The sequence below is a fragment of the Dreissena polymorpha genome, chromosome 9 (genome assembly GCF_020536995.1).
Source record: "Dreissena polymorpha isolate Duluth1 chromosome 9, UMN_Dpol_1.0, whole genome shotgun sequence".
Classification (NCBI taxonomy): domain Eukaryota; kingdom Metazoa; phylum Mollusca; class Bivalvia; order Myida; family Dreissenidae; genus Dreissena; species Dreissena polymorpha.
Window position 1 is genome coordinate 61,238,600 of NC_068363.1, and position 25,479 is coordinate 61,264,078.

The 25,479-nt window shown below is 34.5% G+C and overlaps 1 protein-coding gene and 1 long non-coding RNA gene across 4 annotated transcripts in view; one reads left to right on the top strand and one right to left on the bottom strand.

Moving 5' to 3' along the window:
• Positions 1-5,230, bottom strand: part of LOC127846430 (uncharacterized) — a 62,501-nt gene extending 57,271 nt beyond the window's left edge. For 2 of the 3 annotated variants that reach the window (XM_052377669.1, XM_052377668.1), the window contains exon 1: positions 5,165-5,230. The gene's annotated coding sequence lies outside the window, so the exon portion shown is untranslated. The remainder of the gene's footprint in view (positions 1-5,164) is intronic. The other variant, XM_052377667.1, reaches the window with a different exon arrangement.
• On the top strand, positions 5,215-16,855 carry LOC127846451 (uncharacterized). The gene is made up of 3 exons (XR_008033512.1): positions 5,215-5,289; positions 12,178-12,326; positions 16,693-16,855. It is a non-coding gene; the product is annotated as an uncharacterized LOC127846451 (long non-coding RNA).
• The last annotated feature ends 8,624 nt before the right edge of the window (positions 16,856-25,479 follow it).

Below are 25,479 nucleotides of genomic sequence, written 5' to 3' on the forward strand. Positions count from 1 at the left end.
TTCCCTTCCAATACTGTAGCTGATCTAGATCGTCAACCCATTCATCATGAAATTGAAATCATAATATTGACATCATTCCCTGGCCCCAGTTGAAAACATTTCCCATTATTAGATCTACACCTGCAACTTTATTTAGGACTTTGACTTTAATCTCATACTTGTTCATGTGTTTAAGAACAAAAAGGCCAGAGACATGCCTATTTTTCTTAAAAAAAACCCTGAAGTCTGTAGGTGAGTTATAGACATTGAAATGAACAGTTTTTATTTTTTCCCCAAATATGTCTCTTTCGCGCTCAATTTTCCCCTTTTACCCAGCGTCCAGCGTCTTCCCCTCTTTCTAAAAAAAAACCCTGTAGTCAGACATTAAAAAAAATATATTAAAAGACCTTATTTGGATTTCAATTGAATGTGTTTGTGCATAACCAACAGTAACTTAAACAGATGCTATGAGCTCAGAGATAATCTGTTGCAATAGGCTTTTCTCCTCTGCAACAAAAGGCTTATTACGAATCTGATAGCAAACAATGCCCTTGGGTCTTGTTTCCTGTTTGTGAGCAATGTGTGTGACTAAATATGTTGTACAAACGATTTGAACAATCTTATTAAATGGGCACATTATTAAGACTTTTCATGCAATGTAGATAAATGAAAAGTCATGCATTATGGACAAAAAAACCTGAACAGAATCATACCATCAACAATAGGACCTTAAGACAGGGTGACTATACCACGTGACTTTTAAAGATCTGTGTTGGGAGAATAAATCGCGACCCAATAAACATTTTTAACAGAGTTTTTTGGGGTTGTGGGGGAAGGGGCCTTTAGCCCTTATGTGGGGGAAATTTTACGCGGGATTTTCCACTTTGAGGAAAAATTGTGCGCGTGGGAATGTTCGCGGCGTTTCCCTTTTTGGGGGATTTGCTTACTTACTCTCTCATTATTTTAATACATTTGTACATTTTCGCACTATATTCATTGTTTTTTCATAATTTATTTCGTTTGGCAAGATTAAATTGAAATAGAATTGAGATATTATAATCATGAGGCACATCTTTCTATTAAAAAAAAAAAATTTTTTTTTTAAGGGGGGAATTTTTGGTTCTGACAGGGAAAAAAACAGCCTAATTTGGTGGGGGAAGACGCCGATATTTGGCGTCTGTTATATAAGGTAAAAAAAACCTGTTTAATGATATCTTTTTTAATATTTCACCATTTTTAATGGAATAAAGAGGAGAGCCCGCTCATTTGTGAGAGTTTTCTATAGGTATCATGATCTTTTTAAACATTTTAAGTATTTTTTCAGCAAAGTGCAACCGCGCGTTTGTAATATGAAGTCCCCACACTGATCCGACATTTTTCTAACCGTTCAAATGCGCGGTTGCACTTTACTGGAAAAATACTTATTTGTTTAAAAAGATCATGATACCTATAGAAAACTTTTACGGATGAAATATTTTATAAGAACGTATCCAGTTAATATGAATTACAATATTAACCTGTTTTGTCTCATTTTTGATCAACAAAATGATTGTGAATGTGTCCAAAAAAAAAAATCTTACCACTGCATCATGTTTAAACTTTAAACGTATAATCAAAGATTTCCCGCAATCTCTTCAGGGACGACTTAATTCTGGCTACCATAATTTTAAATGTCGCTTTTTATGATTTTTGACTGGCGCGACTTTATAGTTATGGACCATCCCCATAGGAAAGTCAACCAGAAATTCCCGAAAAGTTGACAGTTAACAAAGACCGGTCCAAAACAGCTCTTAAATGCAGTTATTGGCCCAAATCAACCACTTGATCGGAAATATTGACATTTTTCACATTTAACTGATATATTCTTTCACAAAATACTATCTTAAACATTTAAAATTTATCTATTCTGCTCTTACATATCGAGAAAAACAGCGATGTGACAGACTGTCTTGAAATGCGAATCTCTCGAGATTTTGCGGCCATATGGCGTTATTTCTATTTTAAGTAACATACCATGTGCTCAAGTGTTTTCAAAATTCAGAATGACATTTCCCGGTATTTTAAATTATTCTGGCTTGTTTTGTAAACAAATTGTTTTGTAAATACAAACTCAAAGTAAATATTATTTAAAACTACCTGATTCACTCTGAAATCAGTCTTATAATCCACCAGACGTAAGTTGTTAATCACAAATAATAGATTTCAGAAAACGAAAGTAATGTTTACAATTTCAGCATAAAATGTCAAGGTCGATCCGAAGTATCCAAATGAAAACTTGTCATGTGACAAAGCGACAATGGCGTCAAAATTGTGAATTTCAGACTGATGAGAGTTACACTGTAACTCCAATATAGTGCGGTCCGTTATAACGCTGTGTCCAATATAACGCGGGGGATCCTTGGATCCCGTTTTTTCTCCAACCTTCCATTTCTGATTCAAATCCATGTTATGCAACTTCATGTATTTTCAGAAAATTCAAAGAAGCCGTCGATCACAGCTTGATTGCTTTATCCGTCCGCTTAACTGATTTTAATCGATTAGAGGTTGAACGACACTCGACAGTTAATTGGTGTTAATCTGTTGTGTAATGTCAAAAAAGGTGTGAAAACTCGCGAGTCTGTGTTTATTACATGTATTCCCTATCAGAGCGGTTCAGTGCGCTAATTTCAATACGGCAAGTGCAAGCGGAATAATTATCAAATTAAAGTTATTTAAAACGATTACCTGTTTATGTTTTGTATTTATCGTGTATGGTATTTCATTGTATAAACTATGGCTGTGTAAGTGTGTTATCGTTTATTATATGCTACACATGCTTGATAAATAAAAATATCTGTGTGTGAGATGCACTTAAATTTGTGCCCGTTATCTGAAAGTCCACGGAAAGCACGTTTTTCACATGCTGCATATGACGCAATAAAATGTTTTTTTGTATATGTATCGTATTGCATTCAATCTAATTTTAAATTCGCTCGTCCAATGAAAGCTGTGTCCCATAATGCACTGTACTAATTTTTCTGAAAAATGGCGTAGGCATATGAATTTGTTTACAAAATTCGTAAACATATTTCTTGTCATAAATGTTTAACATTATTTTTTTTGTAAGTGATGTTGTAATTATATTGGATTATCGGATAAATGTGCACATTCAAAAAGCGGTATGTATACTGTTATCGTTCGATTCGGTTTATATGCATGTATTTGCGGATGACAACACAGCATGACATAACACAGGACCTATATTATAGGCTATACTTTACATGTTTTTATAGCCCTCTTAATTAAATAAGCTCAAAACTTATAACGCTGTCCGTTTATAACGCTGTTGCGTGGCTTGGACCCCGTCATCCGCGTTATATTGGAGTTACAATGTATTTTCATCTATTGTAAGATGCATTTGAAACATTTGAACCTTGAAATATTCCCCGATGCAGTAATTTATATTCATTCACCAATATATGTAGAAATGTATCCAAGAAAATGAATTTTCTTTGATATATAGCGTGACATAAATATGTTACGACTGGTTGACTTTCGATACTGGGTTGGCTTCAGCGTACAGGTATGGCAATACTATATATGCTATAGTCTGGTTGAGTTGTGGGTAATTTTCATAAAGTTGTTACATCACAAATATTTTATAAATATATGACCATGAATCATAATGAAAATCATTATTAACCTTTCTTCTTTAAGATGTGTTGCTTTTTTCCAAATGTTTATAGTCTTTAAACATCAAAATAATCGACTGTGTTGATAGTGTCAAACTACCATCATGAAAATAAGCTTCAGGTTGATTTGTGGGTTCTGATTGGCTGCTAGAATTTCAAGATTTGCATACTATAAATAGCCTTTAAACTGACCTTGCAGGACAGGTTAATTTCTTGTGAAAAAATGTCAACAGACGATGTAGCATGGTAAATACTCATAAATAAACAAGTTTGTGTTACTTTGAAACACTATATGAACAATACATAAATGAGGAAATACTTCATAAGGACCTATCTAGTTATGATGAATTACACTATTTATCGTGTAAGTACCTGTTATCGAACAGCACCTATTATCGGACGTTTTGTTTTGGTTCTGTATACACACGCGCAAAAGTGCGCATGATGTCACATTGATAAACAAATGGTCGCACATGAAGTCCATGACCTACTTGCCTACTTAGCTTGAAACAAACGCGCCGAAAACAGGTTAAAGGAATGCATTTATTGTTATTTACACCGTTTGATGTGTTTTTTGCTATTACTTTTTGAATGCATTTATCAAAACGTTCATTTACACACCAAAGAGCATAATTCCGTTTGCAATGTTGATTGCAGCAGACGCAGATTTTTTCGACGAGTCCGGATCACGTGATAGTCATGTGACTTTGTATATACTGTAGTAGTATTTAAGTGTCGGTTAATAGGTCATGTTTATATCGGCCGCCATTTTGTTTTGTCTGCTAGAGGTGACAATAACCAGGGAATCATTGTTATGAATTCTTGAAGGTTGTTTGCTGGAAAACTTTACAGATAAATCATTCAATGATTGAACTGTTAGTCATTTGTTAAAACAAAATGTTTTTGTCATTTTAAGTGTTTCAATTTTAACGTAATTTAACGTAATTTCTTAGGTGTTCGATAACTGGTTCGTCCACCATACTTGTTTTTGACGCATTTTTGATCGGAAAAAAATGGTGACCGTGTCAAAACATTTTTCCGTAACGAACTGCATCATGTGCGAACATTCTATCGCGAGATTTCACGCGATTTCTATACCCACGAATCAAACAGAACCCACGACTCAACCAGTAACAACCATAAGCTGTACGCTGAAGTTTCTTTAGCTAGGGACAACTCAACAATAACCTACCATACAGACAAGCGCTGCCAACAATAACGATGTTAGTAAAGAAATCTTCACTCAAATAAGTGAGGGAACGTTCGCAAATATGTCACAATAGGCGAAAATGACGAGCGACAACATCTTTGTAAACGCCTAAGCTGCACACATATTAATTTTATTGAAAAAAATCAACTTCCGGTTTAACAAAATATGGTTTCAAGAGCAGACTTCGCCATGCCATGTGATCGATTGACTGCAGATCAATATATCATATACTAATGCTTTAATCAAATTGATTGTATCACTTATTTGTTATTTATTATAATGTGTATTTGGAAAACATAATTACCGGCAACCTGTTTATATCTTCACATCCACCATTTGCAATTGTACCCACAAGCCTCTCTCCCGCCATGTGTCATACTTCAAGTTCCGGAATGAATTTCGACCAAATGAAAGTATATTTTTACTGTTGTAAGTAAATTTACGCTAAAATCAAACATTGAATAAACATCCGATTAACATTAAAGTAGACAGTGACCGGGTTTTTGTTTTGTTTTGTTTTGAAGTAAACACAACTTAAGCACAGTTCAATATCTGCAATCAAAGCACTGAAAGGGATTTGAAGTCGACCCACTAATTGAAGCAGATCAGGGTATACGCGTCCGAGTCCATAAACAGGTTACAGACAGACAAACGTTTGCATAAGAATAATCAATAAGAATCTTGAAATAAAACTTAGGTAATTGACAGCGAGAATGAAAAAACATGAGATTTTTTTCTGGTTATGAATTCAACTTACTAGCTGCTATATGCCACTGATGGTGAGACCAAACATGTGTTTGTTATTTTAAAATACGATGAATGGTTATAAACTAGTGTCTGAAATGTAATTGTGTTTAAAAAAATTTCTTTCTGTTTTTAGGAATTGAAGACAACTTTTGACATTTTTTAGTATAAAAGCAAATGTTCTTAAAATGTCATGCCAGTCGCCCCTAATGAACACATTCTATTACTATCTATCTATATATACTGCTAGTCGCCAACAATTAGCATTACAAGCAGGCACGTGCCAGTGCTAGGAAATTAAGGAAGAAGTGCATAGGAGATAAAAAGTAATACATAATGTATTTGTGAGACATAGAAACAAAGGTGATAGTGTTAGTTAAAAGAAGGAATATACAGATAAAAGGTTAAAAACAGCCAACCTGCTTAGAAACTGTGGTCTAGTTTGGTCACCCCCAGCCTAAACTGGTCCAGGGTAGGTGCCTGTACAATATTGGCTGGTAGAGAGTTCCATAGGACAATAGTGGCTGGATAGAAGGAGAATTTATAGTAGTTGCTTGGAGTGGGGATTTGTCTGAATGATAGAGGGTGCAAATGTCTAGTGAGCCGGGTCGGAGGAGTGCCGTAGGGAGGCATTGGTACAGCCACCAGACCGTGGACAATTTTATAGAACATCAGTAGCCGGGAGTCATACCTTCTGTTCTCAAGTGAACGCCACCCTAATTTGTCTTGCATGTGTGTGACACTGTTGTGATATGAGTAATCATTTGTAACCCATCGAGCGGCCCTGCGTTGGACCATCTCGATCTTGTTTATGTTGTGTTGTGTGTGTGGGCTCCACACTGAGCTACTATACTCAAGTTGTGGGCGGACCAGGGTTTTGAAGGCAAATTCTCTAATGCGTGGGTGTTTTATGGGAATGTTGCGTTTGATGAAGTTAAGTGTTTGACTGGCTGTTGCAGTAACCTGGTTTATGTGTTTATTCCAGCTGAGGTCATATGTGATGCTAACACCCAAGTATTTAGCATCACTAACTGTTTCAAGGGTATGACCGTGGAGTGTGTAAGTGGATTTGTAGGGACTTTGACCTGGTGATGTTCATAACCGTACACTTGGAAGGATTAAATTCCATATCCCAAGAGTGTTCCCATTTTTGTAGCCAATCTAGATCTTCTTGCAGGGTATTTTGTTCAGTGGGATTGTTGACCGTGATGTAGACAGCAGTGTCATCAGCAAATAACCGGACCTGTGACACTATGTTTTCTGGCAGATCGTTTATGTAGAGCAAGAAGAGGAGAGGGCCGAGAACAGAGCCCTGGAGGACACCTGATGTGACTGGAACCTCGTCTGAATTGTCACCATTTACCAAGACAGACTGAAGTCGACCTATAAGGAAAGATTTGACTCATTGTAATGTGCTATCTTGGATGCCGTGTTGGTGCAGTTTGTAGAGTAACTTCATGTGATTGACCTTGTCGAACGCTTTCGAGAAATCCAGGAGTATTAGATCTGTTTGTTGACCATGAATAAGGTTCCTGGATAAGTCCTCTACAAGTCCTATGAGCTGTGTCTCGCATGACAGTTTTGACCTAAAGCCATGCTGGTGATGGAAAAGAATGTTGTTGACCTGGAAGTGTTTGGTGATGTTTGAGGCGACGATATGTTCCATGACTTTGCAAAGAACACATGTCAGTGAAATCGGCCTATAGTTAGCGGGGTTACTTTTGTCGCCTTTTTTGAAAAGGGGGATGACGTTCGCCTTGATCCAGTCGGAGGGGACAGTGCTTGTTTCTAGAGATTTTTGAAAGATTCTGGTAACCAAGGGGGCAATTTGTACACTTAGATTTTTTAGGACAATAGGCTTGATATTGTCAGGGCCGCAAGCTTTGCCAGTCTGCAAGTTGGACAGAAGCTTTTGGACACCACTTACACTTATGGAGATTTCAGGCATTTTGGGGTATTTTGTCTTAGGGGTGTTGCTAAACAGGGTTTGGGCTTTCATTAAACAGAGTTGACCTAATTTTAGAGGATTCATTGGTGTGAAGACGGACTGAAATTGGCGATTGAGGAAGTTTGCTTGACCCTTGCTATCAGTGATGAGATTATCATTTTCCAGTAGAGGAGCGATACCTTGGGTATCCTGTTTAGCATTTTTGATTGTGGAGAAGAGCTTCTTACGGGAGAAATTTTGACCGATATGGGGGGTGTCTGGATCACCGGACTGCGCTTCGAGTACGTATTCAAGGTAACTGTTGTGGGCCTGATTTATTTTATTTTTAACCTGATTTCTGAGTTTTTTATACTGTTGTTTGACCTTGGGACTGCCAGTTTTCTGTTTAACGTACAATTTGTTTCTTTTTCTTATTTGTCTTAGGATACTTTGGGTGATCCAGGGAAGAGAGGGTTTTGAACCTAACCTCTTTGAGGGAATAAAGGTTTGATCCCTCTCGGAGAAGGTCCTTGAATTAAGTCCATAGCTCTTCGATGGACTTAGATTGGTAATTTGTGAACATGGTAGGGGACCTAGAAACAATGTATTGTTGAAAGTTGACCCAATTGGCTTTACGGAATAGGTGTACAGTGCGGGGCTCTGTCTGCTTATTCTCAATTTACATGACAACATCATTCTTTTTAACATAAATGCTATTTCATACAAAGCTTTTAAGTGGATACAGCAGCTTATACTTGACTCAAGAATTTCATTTGTGATGTATTTATTTCTGCACATTGCTTGGGTATGGTTAATGCCATAACATTTGAACTTCTGGTCTCGGTCTCATATATGACAATTAATTTCATTGTGCACTCATTATAGCCATATAATTTTTATGCTCCCATAGGAGGGCATATAGTGATAGGACTGTCCGTCCGTCTGTCCGTCACACTTTCAGTGTTTTTTTATGGCAATTTCGGGGCCGACATTCGGCCCCATTCCCCTCAAAAAAGAGTATATATTTTCCCCCTTTTTGTAGAAAAAATCCCCTCTTGAAGTTAAAAAAACAACAACAAAAAAACAATTTTTTTTTTTTTTTTTTTTTTTGGAAAGAACTGTCTAATGATAAATATATCTCAAATTTATTTCATAAACATCTAACAAAGTATATAACAATAATTAATATGATTCTGAATTATTATAAAGAGTTATATTAAATGAATTTTTCCCAAATCAGTGGCCTTGAATTGCATTTTTTCCCAAAATAGCCAGGAAAAGGCCTGATGTATCTATATTGTGTCAATATTTGTTGATAAAAACATTCCACTTTGGTCCATTTTATTGAAAAAAATGCTCAAATTTGCCATTTTATTGATTAAAAAAATCCGAATTAGACTCAAAATGGCTAGGAAAACTGAGACTGTGCATGAAAGCTGAACTGTCTGAAACTAATGTTGATTTTTTTTTAAGAAAAAATCATTGATATTTATTTAAGAAAAAGGACAAAGACATTCAGCTGTGAATATTGCATTCATACACACATGTACATGCGTATTCATATAATAAATTTCATTACATATGAAAGAGTGAATTTTTAATTTTCCCCTTTTCCTAAAAAACGACGCGTTTTCCCCCTTTGGACGGGCCTCGCCACCGTTCCCCTATAGGTGAAAAAAAACACTGCACTTTGCGTTTAGGTTTCGTAAAATGCTCATAACTTCTATGTCGCTTCAGATATTAATTTCATATTTGGCATGCATGTGTATATTGACAAGGCCTTTCCATACGCACAAAAAATTTGACCCCTGTGACCTTGACCTTGAACTTAGGGTCCGAGTTTAGGTTTCGAAATCTGCGTTTAGGTTTTGAAAAAAGCTCATAACTTCTATGCCCCTTGAGCTATAACCTTCATATTTGGTGTGCATGTGTATATGGACAAGGCCTTTCCATACGCACACAAATTTTGACCCCTGTGACCTTGACCTTGAACGTAAGGTCCGTGTTAAGGTTTCAAAATCTGTGTTTAGGTTTCGAAAAATGCTCATAACTTCTATGTCCCTTGAGATATAACCTTCATATTTGGTATGCATGTGTAACCAGGGGCAAGTTATTGTGTAACCAGGGGCAAGTTATGAAAGTATATTTAATATGTTTTATGATGCTCATTAGTTTATTTTTCATGTATGTTGGTAATTATGTAAGTTGTCTTTAATTATATTGGTGTGGTAATACCAGAGACCCTGAGATAATCATCAAAGAGAATTCAGGGACACCTTTAGAGAAGTAGTTCCACCAGGTTGAGGGGTAGACGGTTACAGGTTCATTACTTACCTCCCTTTAAAGCTTATTACTTCCCTTGGATTTGTTTTTTTTTACCTTTGAACTTGAAAGATTACCTTGACCTTTCACCACTCAAAATCTGCAGCTCCATGAGATACACATGCATGACAAATATCAAGTTGCTATCTTTAATATTGCACAAGTTATGGCCAATGCACCATACTGGGGGCATAAAAATGAGTGAAAATCTCTGACCTGGCCCCACCCCAACCCCCATAACTTTTGACCCAGGGGTCAGATCAAAATTCCAAATAGTGCAGGGTCGCACATATGCTCATAGCTACCATGTGTGTAAGTTTCAAGGTTCTAGTGCTTATAGTGTAGGAGGAGATAGTGGCCAGGACAGACAGACAGACGGACGGCGGAGATAACCACAATGTCCCCACGCTTTTCAAAAAGCGTGGAGATAATTACATTATCAATACAAAGTGTGCATGTGTAGAACTCCTTTTTCAAGTGCAGTGATCCACATGTTCCTGAGTTATGTGCCCTTGACCTTGGCCATTTTTATTTCAGAAGCATACAATGTTCTAAGTTTGTGGAATAAACAACTTCTTCATTTCTCAAGTAACTTAATTAAAGCTTGAAAATCATTGTGAAGTGATGTGCAAACGCTAAAATGTTCTTTGTTTGTGGAGTTAACTATTTCTACATTGCTCAATGGATTGAATTGAAACTTCAACTTTGTCATAAAAGTGAAGTGAAGACTTTTCATGCCCAGTGATCTGCATGTTCCTGAGTTGTTGGCCCTTGAACTTAGCCTTTTTTGTGCATAAAGTATTTCAAGTATCTGAAATAAACTTCTTTTACATTTCTTGAGCGATTGAATTAAATTCAGTGTATTATTAGTTACACTGTTAGTAACTGATCATGTATGGTATATACACCCTCAGTAATTTCATACCATACGAGAGCGAGGGTTTATATACCATACACCATCAGTTAATAACTGTGTAACAATTATATCTCAACCGACTACTCAGTTACTCCGGGTGTATGGAGATTACTCAGGGTGTATGGAAAAAATAACATGAGAACGTGACTACTCTAAGCCAATTGGATTAGGTCATTTTTGTAGGAGGTGAGATATATGTGCAAAGCACCATTTTCAAGCCCAGTGATCACATGTTCCTGAGTTATGCCCCTTTAAACTTAGTCATGTGTGTGGTAGTAGCATAAAATGTTTTTAGTTTGTGGAGCGAACTACTTAAACATTTCTCAAGAGGTTTAATTGAAACTTTAATGTTTTCATCACCATCAATATACGATTTTTTCATCCCAAGTGATCCACATGTTCCTTAGTTGTTGGCCATTGAACTTTTTTTATGCATAGATTCCTATAAGTTTATAAAACAAACTTCTCATACATTTCTCAAGGGATTGAATTGAAACTTGGAATTTGTGATCTCCATGAAATGAAGATGTGCAAAACACCCTTTTCAAGCACACTGATCAAGAACATGTTCCTGAGTTATGTGTCTTTGAACTTAATCATGTTTGTGGCAGATGCATTGTATGTTTTAAGTTTGTGAAGCAAAATACCGGTACAATTTTCAAGCAATACTACTCAAATTATGTCAAAACCATGAAACGTAAATGCTGAAGACACCTTTTTCACACGCAATGATCCACATTTTCCTGAGTTATCTGATCTTTAATTTTACCATGGGCACAGCTGCTATTCATGTGACTTAGCCAATAGCCAGTATCGTGCCAAAGCTCTAGTTAGAATATTTGCATTTTCAAAGTTTTTCAACACCTTTTTAATGGTAATAGCTATGAATAAAAAAATCTTCTCCACCCACAAAAAATGGTCAAATGCTTGTATTGGCTATGAATATACCATAATGAAGAAAACATCAAGCCTTTTTCTGTGCTTGTTGTATGCAGATTTCTTAGAGAGATTCAGTCGGTCCCTTACATACTTGATTAGAAACTATTGTCGATTTAATACATTTACAAACCTTTTGTAAAATTAATTTAATCAAGAAATGTATTACGTTGCCAACTGCTGGGACAGAAGATGATCATGATCAATATTTCCTTTTTTCATCATGTCTTTTCTTTATATTCCAACTCACCAACAATTAACTTGCATTTTGTTCCTTCTGATTCTTAATCGTATGCAAATTGTTGGCATCTCAAAGGTCTGATGAACAATGATTCTATTTCGGTAAATACTTGCATGCTACCAGATTTAATTAGTAGGCGCATAATTGCTAAGTGTCAGCGGCTTTTCATTAACCCTCTTGGGTACGAAGTTCTGAGATTCTGAAGAATAACAATTCGGAATTATATTCCAGGCCGGATGGAGACTTGTTACCGATGAAAGGATGGCCAGAATAGAAAGCAGAGATTGGCAAGAGCTGCCAAAGGCGTTCATAGTTGTAGTCAGAAGTTGGAAGGATTGGCGCTGCATTTTTTGCTGCATTTTTCATTACATGTCACACATGTGAGTATTTAATATGGTGGGATAGTAACAGATGATGTGACTGTATCATAAGTGTGTTTACCATATTTCCAGTTTTAGAAAAGAAATTAAATTGGAGAAAATCATGCATAGTTAATATTTGTCATAAAGCTTCGCTAGTGTATACAATATTTGTATGTGGATCTGACAGCCTGTAAATAGGTCAGTTTGTCAGTAAAACAAACCATGTTTGGCAGTAAAAACTGACAAATTATAAATTAATAATGGCTAACACTAAGAGGATGTTTACTGATTTTACATTGAGTCAAAGCTAATCCCTACTGAAAGATCAAAACAACCTTTATATGTTAATCCTTTTCCAAGCCAATACATTAAAACCCATAATCAAACCAGTTAGTATCAATATTGTGTGAATCAATACCAGTGGTACTCCTTGTAGAATAAAGTGGCTATTCACCTGCAAAGGGAAACAACTAGTTATCTAGAAAGTACTTTGACAATAGTATACAGGGATTATTGTATTTACTTTTTACTGAAGCAAGATTGTTTCAAGAGAAGATGCTTATTAGATATGCTATATTGAACATGCTGATTTTGAATACATGGGAAATATCTAAAACCATTGCAAATCTGAAATTACAATTATATTTGTATGTAGCATGTCTATCCGTAGTATCGGCCTCTTAACGAATACATATGAATGTTAGAAGTGAACAAATAAAAAAACATGCATGTGTCAGATGTATATCTATAGTCAAATGTGTATTTTTGAACAAAACATCAAACACTGCATTTAAATCGGCATTGTTTTGGCAGAATACTGGCTCTCAAGTGAAGTAATTCTGTATCATGTACAATGGTTCTCATAATATCAGCCCTTCTGATTGGTTGCTAATGTTTGTTACTTTGCCCACATGCTTGTTCTAAAAATAGTATCTTAATGGAAAAAGGAAACTCTTGCTCATGTTGTTCTTAAAATATTGTTACATTTTATTTTTTTTAAAGCGGCATATGCAAATTTGATAAAGCTACTATAAATCCATCAACAAACTAACATAATTGTGTGTTACTTAATTTAAAAATCATAGCATCACCCTGGAATGAACATGACCTACTATCAAATGAACAATGGAAATCATGAGAATGATCGTCGTAATAGTAATGAATAACCATCAAATAAATTAATGCTTCTAAAAATTGAAAAAACATTATCTTTCCAGCACTTCTTGAGGGTTTTTCGTTAAAGACATGATACTTTGAGGGAGGCTGATGCTATGAGAATAAGGGATATAAACAATGTATATTTTTACTAATATTAATCATAATTGGTATATTCTAGAAACTTTGCTTCTCCAATTTTTGGAAGTCAAATTTTTTTCTTATAATGTGACAACATTATTAGGCATTCTAACTCATCATTAAATTTTCCAAAGTTACCTTGCTCTTTAATTGATTTGTTATTTTTATTTTCATTTGAAAAACACAGACATCTTAAGTTGGTGGTCTGCTTTAATTTGACAATATGATCACCCGCTATGAAAACTTTAACATGGTCGTATTTGCAGGAATGTGTTTTCTTTTACCTCCACAAACAAAGTTTTAGAGAGTCTATATTTGCGTCGTTCAGTCCGTATATTAAAATAAAATGGTGGAACAAACTATTTCTGCATTTTCAAATGATAAAATTAAAACTTCAATGTCATGCCATCACCATGAAGTGTAGATATGCAAGACACAGCTCATGCCATCACCATGAAGTGTAGATATGCAAGACACAGCTCATGCCCAATGATCCTCACATTCCTGAGTTATTTGCCCTTAACCCTTTGCATGCTTGGATATTTGTTGTCTGCTAAATTGGTGTCTGCTTAATTTGTAAAAGCATCATTTTCTTCACTTTTTTTTCAAAGATTACTATCAGAATAGCAAACAGTTTGGATCAAGATCAGACACCACGTTTTGTGGCGTCTGATATTGATCCAAACTGTTTGCAAAGGCCTTTAAAATTCCGTTCCAGCACTAAAAGGGTTAACCAAAGTTGTGTGGGGTATCAAGAGCATCTATGACAAGGCTCAAGTTATAGTTTCTTTCTCACTGTGACCAAGAACTCTAAGACTGTTCACTTTTATAATAGTTCCCTGTTTACTGTAGACAAGTTAGCCTTCCATGGGCTGCATAATTTGATTTCATATTCTCATGCCAAGGCTTCCAGTATTAAAAAAGAAGATAACTTAATTAAGACGCTCCTGGATGTTGTCATAAAGCTTGTTCCATCCAATTTCTGTAAAATAAGTAAAAGAATGTGATATTCACTAATGCATTCTACATGGCTGAAAGTGCCCTCAAAGTAATGAATGGAGTCTCAGAATCTCATTGAAATGAGCAATACTTGAGAATTAAAAAACTAAGCAAGTAAAATGATCAGACGCCTCTGTTTAATTGTCAAAATAAATGCCTTTTGTCTTAGAAAATGCAGGTTATAAGTTTTAATCATGCGCGTTTGCTTTTAGTTTTGGAAGCATAATCTGTCAAAATGATACTTTAATGGTTTGTAGAGGGAAGACGATGCAGATAAGGAAATGTTTATTGTCACTTTTATGATCTTTGATAATACTGAAGAGATAGATTAATATTGCGCTGACATCTGAAAGCAAGTGTGTTTTAAGATAAATGTTTATTTTATTTTTGATGTTTTTATTTGAACACTTTTATTAAGGAATGCTGTTATCTTGATTGGGTTGGAAACCTGATAAGCCCACATTGGCGTTCTTAAATATGTTAATTTTTAAAATAAATGTTTTCAACCTCAGCAGCAAAACAAAGTGTTGATTTACCTGCAAAGGCTAGTTGAATATTGTCATTTAGGACATTTTTTTTCTCTGCATACACTAATTAAATAAGTACAGCTGAGTCCCATAACCTTGCAATGAGGTAAGTCAAAATGGAGAAAAATTCCCCTGAAAACACACTACCTTTTCCAACTAAGTAGCTGTACACTTTTCAAATTGCAACATTTAATCTTTTCATTGTTCCTTAAGATATCAATGTGTGCTGCTCCTTAAAATATCAATGTATGTTGTTCCTTAAAATATCATGTGTGCTGTTCCTTAAGATATCAATAATGCTGTTCCTTAAGATATCAATGTATGTTGTTCCTTAAGATATCAATGTTTGTTGATCCTTAAAATATCAATATGTGTTGTTCCTTAAGATATCAATGTGTGTTGTTCCTTAAGATACCAATGTGTGCTGTTCCTTAAGATATCAATGTGTGCTGTTCTTGAAGATATCAATAAGTGCTGTTCCTTAATATATCAATGTATGCAGTTCCTTAAGATATCAATGTGTGCTGTTTCTTAAGATACCATTGTGTGCATGTGCATTTTTTATAATCATATGTTATTAGCTTGGCTGTTTTCAGAGAAAACCCGAGGTATTGTCATAGCCAGCTCGTCGTGCCGTCCGCCATCATCCGTTGTTCTAAAACCTTGACATTTTGCTTCCACCTACAACTTTGAAACTTCATATGTTGATGCATCTTGATGAGTCCTACACACCACACCCATTTTTGGGTCACTAGGTCAAAGGTCAAGGTCACTGTGACCTAAAAAAAAATAATTCTGACAAGCTTTCAATGATTCAAAACTGCACTCGCAGCCGAGTGTTGGCAACCGTTATGTGGTGCTCTTGTTTTATAATTTGTATTATCCTCACTTAAAATTGCTTAATTAATACCTCTTTTTCAAATAATTTCTTTAACAAGCTTATTTTATTTTGCTAGATACAATCACTTGTGCTACAGGGACTACCATCACTTCTTTAACTACCTTACTCTTAGCCACATGTTCATAAATGTCTATGTATTTGAAACACTAGGTGAGTCTTAGATCTGTCATTGTCTGACATAAGTCTTTAATTTCCCAACTCATGTTTGTACCATTTTAAATAACAATTTATCATAGTTTGATTTTTTTAAGTCCACTCATCACATGGGAGATGTATTGCATATGCGAGATTTTTTAAAAAATAGGCAAGTTTTTAAAGACAAAATAAGTCCCCATTGAAATTAATCCTGTATTTCCCGTGACGAAATAAGTAATTTTCTTAAATTTCTTAAAATTTGGTCCAAATACATTGATCTAAACATGAAACCTTGCTCCATAATGATCCATTAAATCCTTTCTGAAGACAATATTTGACTGTAAAATCCAAAGAAATTAATGCAAATTACCAATTAAGGCCGCGAGCTAAGTCAATTTTCTAATGCTTCTGGTAGAGATTCGTCACATTGTGCCATGACCCAAAACTAATTTACTTGTTACATTCTCTAACAATGCCTGAGCTATCATGATTTTTCCAATTAATTAATGCAGAAATGCCATTTCAGGCTGATGAGCATGCATTTCCATTGCGTTTCTTGTAAGTCGACTTTAACAAGCGCTAGTCCAGCTATTATTCCAGGATGGTTCGGTGACGTTTTGGAAGCAATTTGCATAACAAGACGGTTTGTTTTTTACATGGGAGAATTAATTGGTTGTGAAGGCGAGGGATTGATGTCCAAATTGCTTTAATGTAAATGTGAAATATTTTAAATAAACCTGGCCTTTTTTATACTTTTTTTGAAAACATCTATTTTGTAACACGTTATTTCATGGTATAAAAACCTACAATTTGAATGATAACTTTCAGAAATGCTGAATTGTTGCCTGACCAATCATATATTATGTTGGAGCTGCACACACTTGTAAGGTCAATTAATGAAAAGAAATATTACATTTAACGTAATACAATTTTACAATTAGATGCTTAAACTTTTTGACATTTTTTTTGTGCTCTTTAAATTGTAAAACACTAACAATTTTAATTGATAATGCAGCTTGAAGAAGTACAGAAAGTTACGACAAGTGCCGTTTCCCGAAACAAAAAAATTGGTAGCTATTAAAATGCTAATGCAAGACCAAATGCGTTTGTCAGTTTGTGTGCTTAGCGGTAAGATATCCATGCAATTTCAAGAAATTATGTAAGGAGCTGGATGTATTGTCATTGATTTTAGGTATTGCTTAATAGCCTGATAAGATTTGCTTTGTGATAATTTTTGCATGTTTATTTAATTTGGTGTTGTGTGTGGTTCCTGGTTGCTACATTTAAAGACTTTTTAAGATGTTAACAAATGGAAAGCATTTAAATTCTTCAGCCAGGTTCACATTAAAAGCTAGGATCATACCAGACAATTTATTATTTATGGAATACATACTACTATTCATAAAAGACCAAATATTAATATGTATGGGATTATCTCACAGACAAAGTATTATTTTTGGGATCATAAAAACAATATATTATATGTGGGAGCATAGCAGATATTGAACTATTTATGGGCTAATAGCAGATATTGTACTATTTATTGGATCATAGCAGATATTGTACTATTTATTGGCTCATAGCAGATATTGTACTATTTATTGGCTCATAGCAGATATTGTACTATTTATTGGCTCATAGCAGATATTGTACTTTTTATGGGCTCATAGCAGATATTGTACTATTTATTGGATCATAGCAGATATTGTACTATTTATTGGCTCATAGCAGATATTGTACTATTTATGGGCTCATAGCAGATATTGTACTATTTATTGGCTCATAGCAGATATTGTATTATTTATTGGCTCATAGCAGATATTGTACTATTTATGGTCTCATAGCAGATATTGTACTATTTATGGGCTCATAGCAGATATTGTACTATTTATTGGCTCATAGCATATATTGAACTATTTATGGGCTCATAGCAGATATTGTACTATTTATTGGATCATAGCAGATATTGTACTATTTATTGGATCTTAGCAGATATTGTACTATTTATTGGCTCATAGCAGATATTGTACTATTTATGGGCTCATAGCAGATATTGTACTATTTATTGGCTCATAGCAGATATTGTACTATTTATTGGCTCATAGCAGATATTGTACTATTTATGGGCTCATAACAGATATTGTATTATTTATTGGCTCATAGCAGATATTGTACTATTTATGGGCTCATAGCAGATATTGTACTGTTTATGGGCTCATAGCAGATATTGTACTATTTATGGGCTCATAGCAGATATTGTACTATTTATGGGCTCATAGCAGATATTGTACTATTTATTGGCTCATAGCAGATATTGTACTATTTATTGGCTCATAGCAGATATTGTACTATTTATGGGCTCATAGCAGATATTGTACTATTTATTGGCTCATAGCAGATATTGTACTATTTATGGGCTCATAGCAGATATTGTACTATTTATGGGCTCATAGCAGATATTGTACTATTTATGGGCTCATAGCAGATATTGTACTATTTATGGGCTCATAACAGATATTGTACTATTTATTGGCTCATAGCAGATATTGTACTATTTATGGGCTCATAGCAGATATTGTACTATTTATGGGCTCATAACAGATATTGTACTATTTATTGGCTCATAGCAGATATTGTACTATTTATTGGCTCATAGCAGATATTGTACTATTTATGGGCTCATAGCAGATATTGTACTATTTATGGGCTCATAGCAGATATTGTACTATTTATGGGCTCATAACAGATATTGTACTATTTATTGGCTCATAGCAGATATTGTACTATTAATTGGCTCATAGCAGATATTGTACTATTTGTGGGCTCATAGCAGATATTGTGCTATTTATTGGCTCATAGCAGATATTGTACTATTTATTGGCTCATAGCAGATATTGTACTATTTATGGGCTCAAAGCAAATATTGTACTATTTATGGGCTCATAGCAGATATTCTACTATTTATTGGCTCATAGCAGATATTGTACTATTTATGGGCTCATAGCAGATATTGTACTATTTATGGGCTCATAGCAGATATTGTACTATTTATTGGCTCATAGCAGATAGTGTACTATTTATTGGCTCATAGCAGATATTGTACTATTTATGGGCTCATAGCAGATATTGTACTATTTATTGGATCATAGCAGATATTGTACTATTTATGGGCTCATAGCAAATATTGTACAATTTATGGGCTCATAGCAGATATTGTACTATTTATTGGCTCATAGCAGATAATGTACTATTTATTGGCTCATAGCAGATATTGTACTATTTATGGGCTCATAGCAGATATTGTACTATTTATGGGCTCATAGCAGATATTGTACTATTTATGGGCTCATAGCAGATATTGTACTATTTATTGGCTCATAGCATATAATGTACTATTTATTGGCTCATAGCAGATATTGTACTATATATTGGCTCATAGCAGATATTGTACTATTTATTGGCTCATAGCAGATATTGTACTATTTATGGGCTCATAGCAGATATTGTACTATTTATGGGCTCATAGCAGATATTGTACTATTTATGGGCTCATAGCATATAATGTACTATTTATGGGCTCATAGCAGATATTGTACTATTTATGGGCTCATATCAGATATTGTACTATTTATTGGCTCATAGCAGATATTGTACTATTTATTGGCTTATAGCATATAATGTACCATTAATGGGATCATAGCAGATATTGTACTATTTATTTGATCATAAAATACAAAATATTATAATGTATGGGATCATAATATTTAATACATTATTTATGGGATTATAACAGACACTATATTATTTTTGGAAACATAAAAAGACATAAAATGTATGGGATCATATCAGACAATACATTATTTACATATATATATTTATTTTCTGTTACAATCCCATAAATATATATTAATGATGTTTGTCTGTCATGATCCAATAAATAATGTATTGTCTGGTGTGATCCCATAAATAGTACATTGTCGGTGAAAATCTCATTAAAAGTGCATTGTCTCTTATGATTCCATATATATATTGGTATGATCCCATAAATAGTACAATGTCTGAGAAGATCCCATAAAAAGTGCATTGTCTCTTATGATTCCATATATATATTGGTATGATCCCATAAATAGTACATTGTCGGTGAAGATCCCATAAAAAGTGCATTGTCTCTTATGATTTCATATATATATTGGTATGATCCCATAAATAGTACATTGTCGGTGATGTTCATATATATATTTTGTATGGCTGCATTATTACAGAACATGCTTTATTAATAGGATCATAAAAGACAATAATAATTATTCTATTAATGCATGAGATCATAACAGACTTTATTGACTATTTTAGGATTGTGCAACATAGTCTGTAAATATGATGATTTTTAGTCATTATCACAAAAAACATGATAAATTTGTAGTTAACTAAAAGGATCCTACTTCTTTGCAATAAATATAACTTAATATTGCGCAGTTTATTGTGCATTGCTTTTTTCAATTGACATATTATGAAGACTTCTGTTTTATAGGACTGTGTCGAGGACATGACAAAGTTAAAGTCCTATCCCACAGCCTCATCAATAATTTCTAACATATCATAAACAGTGTATTATATAGTCCGGAGTTTTGTAACACCCCATCAGGGGTGTCAACTTGAATGTGTAAAAATCACACATCAGTGGTTGACAGAAGACATTTGGCGTAACTGTGTGTGACAACAAATTATGTGTCCCCCTGATGTGATTCTGACTTATTGTGTTTAAAGCTTTTTAACTGGCAGAATAGTTATTTTGTTTGGATGTGTTGAATTATTTGAGACATGAAAAAAATTGTCATCGTGACGATTCTAAACATGAATAAATAGTTGAACATACCAGTTTTATCGTCAGGCATTGTTTTGAAGTTGATGTTGTCAATAATAAAGCAATTCTCATTTAGCCAAATACATGTAATTAAAATACATTTCATAGGAAAGCATCACACATTTATTTTTTGAGTCCACAATTTCTCTACGAAAGCCATGTCAGTGTTGTTTTTTTCACCATTTTGGGACTGGGACTGGGTCCCTTTGAATTGGTAAAAATCCCATTGTTTTGGCTAAAATTATAATTTATGATGCTGTCTTTGTTCTAACAAACACTTAAAAAATGAGAATAAAAGTATTTGAATACATTTACAAAGGTTTAACTTTTAGAGCTTGATTGAAGATGAACTAAATGTTGAGATTTATTTATATATATTTGATTAAAACCTTCAATTTGGAATTTTTAGGTCCAATTTGGGAAAAATACTTTTTCCAATTGGGAATGGTTCCCCCTACACACAGGCACCAAATTTGAAGGACAAAAAACCCACTGCATGATTAAATTGGTTATGTAAGACTATCAATGACATGAGCCTCACTATGGACAAATAGGTCAGAATTCTTGTGTATTAAGTGTTAGCTAGATCAGCGACAACACTTTTTGTTTTTATGAATTTTTCAGTTTTAAGGAAGTCTCTTCTAAGCAAAATTCGAGTTAAGGCAGAAAATGTCTCCCTTTATTAGCCTTTACAGACTAGCATGGGCTAATCTGGGATGAAAATTAATCCACATGCATTAAACTTACCCTAGTAAAAGTCATGCCAAAAATGTTGATTTGGAGTGATGTAAAACCTGTTTAAGTGTAGGCATGTTTCTGCAAGTGCTATTGACTTCAAGCAAGTATTTGCATGAATTTCTTATTTAATTGTTTTAGTGCTCCAAAAATGGCAAATTAGTAATTATGAATCATAACTCTTTTAAAATAGTACACATTAAAAGTATGCATCCAGATTCTAAGAAATCTTAAATGTATATCATCACTGAATAGTTACAATAAGGAATTTTATTTTTATGATATTTGACAGTTGTAAGACTGTAATAAGTGGTCCCTAGGGTCTCATTAGTTTTCCGCCAGTCAATTAATCATCTTTTTAGAACACATATGTCTAAAGTTTCATACATTAAGGTATTGTATTTCAAAAAATGATGTACATGGCGACATATTTACACCTGCCTTCCACAGTAATTCAATTGAAATTCATTTTAAAAAGCTGAGAATATTAATCTATATTATTGTATGTGAAAACTGTACCATTCTAAGCTAGAGTTTTCATTTTAATCAATGATCTTGGAAAAAACACACTTGAAATTGTTGAAACCTTTTAGATATAATTAAGTTAATTCTGATAAGTGGATGACATAATGTCGTAATTCTGATATATTTTATTATTTACTTTGCTATCTGTCATATGAAGCAAAACAGATGCCTGTTAATATGTGCTTTCTTCAGATAACCCACTGGTTAAATGAATATTTTCGCATTTTAAAATCTTCAATTCTCAAGATAAGAAAAGTTAATTTGCAAACACATTTTCATAATGTCTGATATAAGACTTGTGTATAATTAACTTGTACTTTCTAATCTGGTTTTGTCTGATATGAAAATCTCACAGTCTCTCTTCTGACATATATTAATTTGAATTTCAGACTTGCACTTAACTGGGTGTGGGGTTTAATTGAAAACAAGATTTGAGTTAATTCCTTTTTAAAAATTCTACAGGGTAGGAGCTGTGTTTGAGCTTTCTAGCTGCAAACATCTCTAGAACACCTAGAGAAGTGCACAGGTTTTCTATGATATAAGTGAGCCTGTCTATACGAAACTGGGCTTAAGTCAAGAGCATAAAGTATCCCAGATTAGCCTGTGCACTCCTCACAGGCTTATCAGGTATGAACTATGACACTTTCCGCCTTCATTTGATTTTTTAGCTCGGCTGTTTTCGGAGAAAACATGAGGTATTGTCATCGCCAGCTCGTTGTCCGCCATCCGTGCTAAAACTTTGACATTTTGTCAAGGTTTTTATGCCTCCGGTAGGGTGGCATATAGCAGTTGAACTGTCCGTCAGTCAGTATGTCAGTCAGTCTGTCCGTTCGTCCGAAACATTGGCCATAACTTTTTCACTATTGAAGATAGCAACTTGATATTTGGCATGCATGTGTATCTCATGGAGCTGAACATTTTGAGTGGTGAAAGGTGAAGGTCAAGGTCATCCTTCAAGTTCATATGTCAAATATATGGCATCTGTCCGTCCGAAAACGTTAACATTGGCCATAACTTTTTCAATATTGAAGATAGCAACTTGATATTTGACATGCATGTGTATCTCATAAAGCTGCACATTTTGAGTGGTGGAAGTTTAAGGTCAAGCTCATCCTTCAAGGTCAAAGGTAAAAAAAAATAAAATCAAAGCAGCGTTCTCATAAACCTGCACATTTTGAGTGGTGGAAGTTCAAGGTCAAGGTCATCCTTCAAGGTCAAGGTCATCCTTCAAGGTCAAAGTTCAAAAAAATATTTATTTTTTCAAAGCGGCGTTATCATGAAGCTGCACATTTTTAGTGGTGGAAGGTCAAGGTCATCCTTGAAGGTCAAGGTCATCCTTCAAGGTAAAAGGTAAAAAAAAATAACAAAAATAAAAAAATCAAAGCTGCGTTCTCATGAAGCTGCACATTTTGAGTGGTGGAAGTTCAAGGTCAAGGTCAAAGGTAAAAAAAACAACGTCAAAGGTAAAAATAATAATCAAAGTGGCGCAGTAGGGGGCATTGTGTATCTAGCTGACAAACACATCTCTTGTTAAATAAAACGTCTGTAATAATTGTAATCCTAACAAGACAGGTATTTTAAGTTTGAATTAATTTATTTTAAACAAATTAATTAAAAGACTTTATTAAAATAACACTAAATGCTCCAATCACTCGATACAAGTTAAAGCTCTTGACATACCATTGCTTGTACAAATGGGTGCATCATGCATGTATTTATGCGAAATGTTAAAGAACATGTTATACGTTTCAAAATTGTATATACCATCTTTGGGTCATTTATTGACAAATATTGAATATGTTTTGTAAACTTAACCCATTTATGCCTAGTGTCTAGAAAAAAGGCCTTGGCAAACAGCGTAGACCCAGATGGGACACGGTCTCATCTGGATCTGCGCTGTTTGCTTTTAGGAATTTCTGTAAGAAATATTCTAATATAGAAATAAATATACTAGATATCCCCAATTTTGGAAATAAATTGATCAAATTTAAGGATGGGAGAGTTCACTAGGCATTAATGGGTTAAAACAGTAAATTTGTATGATGGCAACATAAAACATTGTAAGTAAAAATTCAAGTGAAATAACAGTTTATGCCAACAATCTGTATTATTAAGTCAAATCTGTCGGAAAGACTCCCATGTCTAAATATTTCAAATATTTGATAAGTTGATGCATGTTGACTGTCATGGTGCCTATACCAAATGACTTTTTATGTCCCCCACTATAGTAGTGGGGGACATATTGTTTTTGCCCTGTCTGTTGGTCTGTTGGTCTGTTGGTTGTTCTGTTGGTTGGTTGGTTGGTTTGCGCCAACTTTAACATTTGCAATAACTTTTGCAATATTGAAGATAGCAACTTGATATTTGGCATGCATATGTATCTCATGGAGCTGCACATTTTGAGTGGTGAAAAGTCAAGGTCAAGGTCATCCTTCAAGGTCAAAGGTCAAATATATGGGTCAAAATCGCTCATTTAATGTACACTTTTGCAGTATTTCAATATTCAAGATAGCAACTTGATATTTCGCATGCATGTGTATCTCATGGAGCTGCACATTTTGAGTGGTGAAAGGTCAAGGTCAAGGTCATCCTTCAAGGTCAGATGTCAAATATATGTGGCCAAAATCGCTCATTTTATGAGTACTTTTGCAAAATTGAAGATAGCAACTTGATATTTGGCATGCATGTGTATCTCATGGAGCTGCACATTTTGAGTGGTGAAAGGTCAAGGTCATCCTTCAAGGTCAGAGGTCAAATATATGTTGCCCAAATCGCTAGTTTTATGAATACTTTTGCAATATTGAAGATAGCAACTTGATATTTGGCATGCATGTGTATCTCATGGAGCTGCACATTTTGAGTGGTGAAAGGTCAAGGTCATCCTTCAAGGTCAAATAAATGGGTCAAAATTGCTCATGTAATGTCACTTCTGCAATATTGAAGCTAGCAATTTTATATTTGACATGCATGTGTATCTCATGGAGCTGCACATTTTGAGTGGTGAAGGGTCAAGGTCATCCTACAAGGTCAAACGTCATATAGGGGGACATTGTGTTTCACAAACGCATCTTGTTAAGATATGTGTTGGGAGAATAAAGTGCAACCGCGAGTTTGTAATATTAAGTCCCCACACTGATCCGACATTTCTAACCGTTCGAATGCGCGGTTGCACTTTACTGAAAAAATACTTAT